This window comes from Cibotium barometz, chromosome 11, assembly GCF_041138505.1.
Source record: "Cibotium barometz isolate CiBa-2024 chromosome 11, ASM4113850v1, whole genome shotgun sequence".
In the NCBI taxonomy this organism is placed as follows: Eukaryota; Viridiplantae; Streptophyta; class Polypodiopsida; order Cyatheales; family Cibotiaceae; genus Cibotium; species Cibotium barometz.
Window position 1 is genome coordinate 54,661,456 of NC_141056.1, and position 8,596 is coordinate 54,670,051.

The following is an 8,596-nucleotide window of genomic DNA, read 5'->3' on the forward strand; positions in this document are numbered from 1 at the left end:
TCTTTGCTTGATTCTCTCCACCTCTCCCAAAATATCTCCACACCTCCTAAATCTCCTCATGCTACCCTTTATTCTCTCCCAGTAGATTCTTCTCACCTTTTCATAGGTTCTCACATTTACAGATTCTTTTTTATAGCCTCTAGCCAAGGGCTTGTTCCCGCACACACCCTATTTACTTGTATATTTCAACAAATACCTCCTTGTAGAGAGGCACATGTGATTTGGTTTAAGGCTACCCACTTCTCCAAAGCATACCAAAGGTCCAATAAGTCGATAGTTCACCCATGGATGACCAAATGTTTGAGAACCCTTCTTTTATTAAACATGCACATTTCACTCTTATTACTCATCCATCAAGCCTAAAAATTCATATAAAATGATATATCATTTGGATTTGGAGCATAAATGTTATAGGTATATATTTATCATATTTTTGTTACATAATAATCTTGATTTAATGTGTGCAAAAATCAGCTTAATGGAATGTGCGAATGTGCACAAGGCTATTATATGTGTGACTGAGCGCACGAGGTTATTTTATGAGTTATTTTTGTTGGCCACGTGGTGCCAAATGTTTGTACAAATTATTTATGCACGCTTGTGTATGGCATTGCTATATTCCTAGCACATAGGCTAGAAGAGTTTTGATTATTTACACTTAGTGTATGAACAAGCACTAGTACTTGAGCTATTTTTGTAAAAAGTGAAAAAGCAAAGCCCAATTTTGTATGCATAACTATTAATAGCTCCTTGGGCTATTTATTGAATACAATTCTCCAAATACTCATGTCGTGGAAGTGGAGCTACATGCATGAGGGAGTAGATCTCACTCAATCTTGTGTTCCTTTATTTTACGCTCTTGAGTTTTGCTATGGTATCTTTGATTTATTTTTGTGATTTATTAATTTGTGGATTAATCAATTCTCCATGTACCTTAGTCCTTGTAACAATCGTATCAGAGCACGACGAATTCATGAATTAAATTTGGGTCATGGAGATTTAAAGAAGAAAATTAAGAAATTGATTTTTTACCAAAGATTATTGGCTTGGAGCAAATTTTTGAAGGCTTCAAAATATTTGCAGGGGAAGAGGAAATCTGCAAAAAGCCTCCAACAAGAAGGACATGTACTTGAGGGATCTATTACCAGTGGTTTGGTTTGAGAAGGCAAAAAGGAGAAGACCTTTGGGCAAAGAAGAGAAGCTTTATGTGAATTTTTTAGAACCCTCGCATGGAGCCAACGAAACGAGGGACTCACGATTTGCTTGCCAAGAATGAGATAAGGACGATTGATGGAAAGAAAGACCCGCGGTGGGGTCGAGATTACTATTAACACAGAAAATATTTACAAAAAAGAGGGTCGCTTGACAGAAGGACGCGAGTCACGGTCATCACGGGGGTGGGGGATCACCAACCGTGACTCGAGGGGAGGGAGAGGGAGAGTTGTGGGCGCTTGCTTGAAGGTAGCTTGAGAGAGTGACTCGAGGGGAGGGAGAGTTGTTGGCGCTTGCTTGAAGGTAGCTTGAGAGAGTGATGGTTGCTTGGTTGATTGATTGGTCCCCCACAAAGAGGCACTTTCCTTGGGGTGCCCATGCAACCTACCAAAGCCCCATGGTGGGCTGGATACCATCACATAATTGGGGTAGCGGGGCCATCACATACATAATTGGAGATCAAGGCTCGGGGGGGTCACTATATGTAAAATATCCCTATCGCGTGCGTTCAAGGCCTATATTTTAAATCCCTTATTTGTGAATTTTTTAATCTATATAATATCCCCTTTTCTTTATGAATCTGTAAATTTTTTTGAAAAAATTTTAAATCATACCCTTATGTAAATATATTTATATAAGTTTCATAAATTAAAATTATGCTTCTGTTGAACGCACGTGATATTCACATTTTTTTGTGAGTGACCCCCCCCGAGGATCAAGGGCAAGGAAGAAAGGACCTGGTGGAAAAACCATTCCTCACAAGACCAAAACCACCCTTGTCATTGAAAAGTGGTTTTAGCAAATTTAAGATGGTTTTCAAATTCTTCTTTGGATGTATGGAGCAAAGCTTGATAATCCCTCTGCTATTCTCAAATTTTCGGATAGTGGATAGTGGAGGATTTGTATAATGAAGGGTTCAAAATTTTTCTCTTCTTTCTCAAAAGACAGTTAAGGCTACAATTTCTTTTATTAAGAAGGTAATTTTTTTAAAACAAAAAACTATTCAATTGCTTTGATGGCGGCGAGAATAGCGCAGGCGCAAGCGGATTTTAGTTTTTCTCTTCCCTTCTCTTCAATTCGGGCAGTGAGAGAGTAAAACACAGTTTTATTTCAAAAGATTTATAAGCTTTACAAAAAAAAAAGAAAAAAAGAAAAAAAAGAGAGCTTTAAATTTCTCCTCCTCTTCTAACGACAGCACAAAATACCCAATAATATTCTTCTTCGACGGCAGTATCATCAAATTATCTCTCTTCTTCTCTCTTGCACGACGACCCGCCTCAACTCTATTTGGCACGGGCATGGCCAAGGGGGGATCAACGATGGAGAAGGTTTGGGGTCGCATCTTGACGCGAGGGGCATTGATCTTGGTGGCGGGCGCCAAGCCAGTTGAGTAATCTCGGGCCCAAAGTAATCTCGGGGCCAAAGTAATCTCGGGCTGGGGTAGGCAGGGGGTGGCGAATCTTTTTGAAAAATAAAGAGAATTGAATGCATTGGTATAATTTTGAAAAATTTGAAAAGACTCCATATTTCTTTAAATGATATTTATTAAACATCATTACATGGACATAATGCTAGCCGCCACTAAGTAATCTGGGGACAATAGTAATCTCGGGATAATAGTAATCTCGGCCCATCATAATTTTGGGAGGACTTTATTGACATTATAGTCTCTCTCTCTCTCTCTCTCTCTCTCTCTCTCTCTCTAGCCAATACATTGCAAAAAGTGGGGAGGAGAAGAACATTCTATTATCTTATTGGATCTAAAGATCAAACTACCACTATTAATCTGTCAAGAAGGTATTTCTCTTAGCTTAATCTTTCTAATACATTGAGCTATACTTTTGGTTACAAGCATTGCCAAAAAACACCTTGTTTTGACATGATTTGATCTCCAATGTGCAGTGCTACCAAATCAACTTGGTATTGGCATACCAATTTAGTTCATGTTGTGCACATGTGATGTGGGAGCCCATCACGAGTCTCATTGGCAAGGAGGTCAAAGTTTGCAATGATGCTAATAGTTTTTACTGTAACACTTCTTGCAAGTATGGTGACTTGCAAGATGAAGAGTGGCCATTCTCTTTGATTCTTCCAGATGCAAATGAAATTCATAACATTTTTGCATCTCAAGTAAGGATCTTGCTCATGTATACACAACACATGCCAACCAAGTTATTGTTACGTTAACTCCCTTATAAATTTTCAATAATTCAAGTTTTTAGTGTTTTAAATCTCTTAATGTGAGCTGAGGAGACAGGCCTCCTTCGTGAAGGAGGCATGCACTTTCTTGAAGAGAGAGGGAAGAGCCCTTCTAGTGCCTACCCCGCCTGCCAAGTCTGTCCTAGGTGCTGACACTGTCCTCATTGGTGAATCTTATGTGGCATGTGGCTAGCTTCTGTCAAGAAAACATGTGGCCGGCATTTATTATCTGCCATGTTCCCACAAGTACCACCCCTTTTGCTTTTCCATTGTTTGTGCGACTGAGCCCAAGTGCATTGTTCCGGACTGTTTGTGGGAGATACCACTTGTAGCAAGATGTTGGGCACTTGGGAATGCATATGAGGAGTCCATAGGTAAGGCATGCCTCTTTCATAGGATAGGATTCATGCTACTTTTGATATGTACAATAATTGTCTGTTATGTCTCAGGTGAGCCAGAGGCTGGCGAGGGGGTGGACCCAGCCGCTTCCACCTCGTCCATGCATGATGTCGACGCCCCCTTCGACCTAGACGCCTTGATGATGAAATACAAAAACATGGTGGGTGGTTGTAGTCTGTCTGCTGAAAAAACTGATGTGCTTGGTGATGGAGGCATCCTGAGGGAGACACCTGGTTCTAAGATCACACAAGGTAATTTTGGTTGCTGTAACATGTTATCCTCAGACATGATTATCCATGATCATTGTGATCATATTAACTACCTGTGCTCCTAACTTGTCATTAAGACATTAAGTCATGTTAGTGCTCCAACTGGAGAGCCAAGCCGTGTCGACAAAGGTGTACATACTGAAGAGGAGTTTGGACCCATATATGGAAGAGACCCTCCAATTTGTTGCAGGAGAGCTGCAGAAGAAGAAGAAAAGGCAGGTGGAGGATGGGCCTCTTCGGGACCCCAAGAAAAGTACTAACCCAATTTTTCCCAAAGCCCGAGCATGTAATAATTTTTAGCTTCTTGCAACTTTGTAGCTTTTTGCTCATGCAAGCCGCATTATTTTGCAGCAATATAATATATAAGTCCTTTGTCTCAGTGTCTGTGCATGTCCTGACCATCTTAATTGTTGTGCATGTAGTTAAAATTCAAGTTGTTGGCTCGAAACCCTACCACCCACCCATTGATGAGGTAGAGCACATTGAGCATTGTCCTCCACGCTATCAGTTTCGACGCTTCAATGACTCTCGAGACCTGGTAGTCGTTGTTGACTTCAACAAGGTTCTTTTGTGTGTGCACGATAAGAGCAGGACAGAGATTCCCCCAAATGTCTCAACGCTGTACTTTTCCAAAGTCCGTGAGGATGAGAACATCACCTATTACATACGGCAGGATGCAGAGGTGTTCTTACTTGCATTGAGTCAAGTTGCAGAGGTATTTGTGTGGACCTCCCATAGAGGCAGGGAATTGGAGATAGCCATGGATAAGTGCCTGCCTCAAGCCAAGAAATGCATGAGTGGATGGCTGTCGCAAACCACTTGCCATGTTTGCACTTGGCGCTTTGATATTCCTCCTAGGCCAATGTTCTTGATAAAAAACCTGGATACCTTCTGGCATCTTTTCCCAAAATTCAATAAGACAAATACACTTGTGCTAGATGAATCACTGTATAAAATGTACTCTAATGATCCTGCATGCTATGTGATCCTTCCTGAAGTGGAGAAGCAAACTGAGGGGCAGTGGGAAAATTTTCTGAAACAGGATGTGGTTGACTTTGTGTTGCAGTGGGCAAAAAGTGTTGACAAAGCAAAAACTGTCAGAGAGTGCCCTTTTGATATCAGGGATGATACCTTGCAATGGTCGAATTGAAGAATCGTGCTGCGGAACAATATTGAGGAAATGAAAGAAATTGAAGCCCCCAACCTGGATCCTAAAGAAAGAAAGTATAAGCGTCCAAAGAGTAAAACAGCAAATTAGAAGTGCTTTTGCTGGCATTTTTTCCATTGTATAGAGGGCTGCCTGTAGCCCCTTCACTGCCATGACACCATGCCCTTACTGTGTAGCTTAATGTACTCTGATACTGTGCCTTTATTGTGTAGCTAACTTCCAACACTCCTTGACATATATACAAACAACAAAAATGGTTTTGACCTTGGAACGATTTTGTGTCGATCTGGTGTCATTTTCTTCAGTTTATACTATGGTTGCATTTTGTGGACTCTTAAGAAAGTGATGGTTTGAAAGTGCTTGTCTAGGTACTGAAGTGCTTGTCAAAGTAGTTTAAAACTGCTGGTCTAGACACTAAAAGTGCTTTGTCAAGTGGTTTGAAAGTGCTTGTCTAGGTATTGAAGTGCTTGTCAAGTGGTTTGAAAGAGCTTGTCTAGATACTAAAAGTGCTTGTCCAGGTACTGAAGTGCTTGACAAGAATTTCTCAAGTGGTCTGAAAGTACTAAACATGTGCTTGTCTAGGTACTAGAAAGTGCTAGCTAATTGCTGGTTAGGTAATCTGAAAATGTTTGTCAAGGTGCTTAAAGCGCTTGTCAAGTGGTCTGGAATGCTTGTCTAGGTACTAAAAGTACCTGACAGGTGCTTACCATGTGGCCTCCAAGTGCTTGTCAAGTGGCCTCCAAGTGCTTGTGTAGGTACTTCAATTATTTGTGGTTAAGTGGTCTGAAAGTGCTTGTCTAGTTACTTAAAGTGCTTGTCTAGGTACTTAAAGTGCTTTTCAAGTAATCTGAAAGTGCTTGTGTAGATCCTAGAAGTGCTTGTGTAGGTACTAGAAGTGCTTGTCAAGTGGTCTTAAAGTGCTTGTCTACTACTGAAAGTGCTATCAAAGAGTTGAACGTGCAAAATAGTGCTTCTTAGGAGGACGCATTGTGCTAGCTTGAAAGTTGGAACTTACAAGTTCTCCTCTGGGGGCATGCTATTATAGATTTGTTCAAATACATCATTTGACAATTCATATACATTAGGATCACCTTCTACCGAGCACATCGGAAACCTAATGCATCGCAGCAGGTGGGAGTAGATAAAAGCAGGGGGCTTGTCATCCAAAAGAATGTTGTTGTGACGTGGGCGGTATTGCTGGGCAAGTGCGAGACTTCTGGCTGTGAGAGTCGTTTTAAATCCCATCAAGGAAACAGAATATTTATCTCTTCAAGGGGCACCACCCCAGCAGAAGCTGGAACCATAATATTTACATACCAAATCTCAGCAAGACATATGAGTTGTACCAAAAACCATCATAAGCATCATGGTTCAAACCAAAATCCAAGGTTGATAACATTATAACACAAGCAAAAAAAACAACTCCCTTTTGTCGCTATCACCGGCGACCCCCTCTCCTCTCGTCTGTCTCTGCAGACTCACGAGCCTCTTCTCTGCAAAAGCGATCTCCCTCGCTCATCTACACCCCGACTCCACACTCGCACAGGCGGCTCCCAGTGTCTTCAGCTACTGCTGCTCTGCGCCAGCGTTCTCTTCCTTGTACACACGGCGGCCAGCTCTCTTCACGCCTGGCCACTTTCACCCGCTAGCCCTTGATACATGAGGCGGCAACTTCACCTTCGTCACCATCAGTCCTCTCTGCAGAGCTGCACTCCAGAACTTACCAGGCGAATCAACACTTCATACAAGACGGCCACCTTCGAATCTTCGCCTCTGTCTTCGCACGCACACCCAGCAGCAACTCCAGCTCACATATGTGCCAGCCTTCTCTGCATTTTTCTGCTGGCTCCGCTTGCACTATCCTAGAGAACAGTGCCATCTCTGCATCCAGAATCCGCTCAGACTGACCAACCATCATCACATTCGGAGTTCCCGTAACATCTGTACATTTGCCAGGGCATTCAGGGCAAAGTTTATTCGTAAATCACGCATCCCATATGTACACAGGCACAGGGACTTCTGCTAGCCCTCGGAATATCATGTACACTATGGCACTTAATCCCATGCATCTAGATTTGCATTTAATGGCCTCACATGCATGGTTTCACACCATAGACGTGCCATGGCACGACATCCGCCCCCTCTAAACCTGCACATCCTCCGGTATGTGCCAAGTCATCATTAAGATCCATATATATCTGGATGTTGTCTTCATCTTCTACATTACCAGGAAGATCATCCTCTTCCTCTCAACCATATCCATGCTATCACTATCAAGCCTCTCATCTTGAGTCTCCATCTTGAGTCTCTTGTGAATCAAAAGGATCACTGTCATGCCTTCTTTTAAATATCTTGATCCTTTTGCCTGCTACAAGATTCTTTATCTCTGTTCCATCAAGCTCACACAGGGTATACATGGCATTTCCATGCACATGCTTGACAATGTAAGGGCCAAACCATCTTTTTGCAAACTTCCTTTGCACAGTGAACTGGTTATCAAGACTACTATCATACATTAGGACCCGATCACCTTCTTCAATGGGTTTTGGCCGGAGTCTGTGTCTTCTATCAAATCTTTCTTTATTTTTCAACCTTGCATCTTTCAAACGAGCTTTAGCAAGCTCTACATCTTCAGGCCTTCTCTCCAACTGCCTCATTCGCAATGCAAGGAGGTCTTCCCTGTTCAATTCTTCCACGGGGTAATACATTCCAAGTTGGGACTACTTCTTCAACTGGCATTACCGACTTCTGACCATACATTAATTTTGTAGGCATGTATCGTGTCACTGAGCTATGAGTTGTACGGTTAGCCCATAAAGCATATGGTAGCAGCCTTGGCCACTCCCGCATTCTTCCTCTACATGCCTTAGCCAAAGCTTTAATGATTGGAGGATGTCCTCTGCATGCCTTAGCCAAAGCTTTAATGATTGGAGGATGTCCTCGCTCGCTTTTACCATTGCCCTCAGGGTTGTAAGCACATGCTAGGGCTAATTTGATGCCAATTCTAGAAAAGAATTCCCTTGCTTCTTCAGCATCTAGCTCACCCCTATCAGCTGTTATTTTCCCAACACAACCATACCGGCAAATCACATCTTCCAAGAGAAATTTGCATACTGTTTCCGTGCTCTTTGTTCTAAGAGCACACCCTTCCACCTGATTTGTCAGGTCTTCTCTTGCAAGTACTATGTATCGCATCTGCCAGATTCCCAAGGGCATTGTAACTAGATCCACTACCCATTTGTAGTGCATGGCAGGTGGTGGGTAGGTTGGTTGCAGGCCATCACGATGTCGCACATTCGAGTACATTTGACATACCATGCATGTTTCCCACATATTGGGATACATCCTT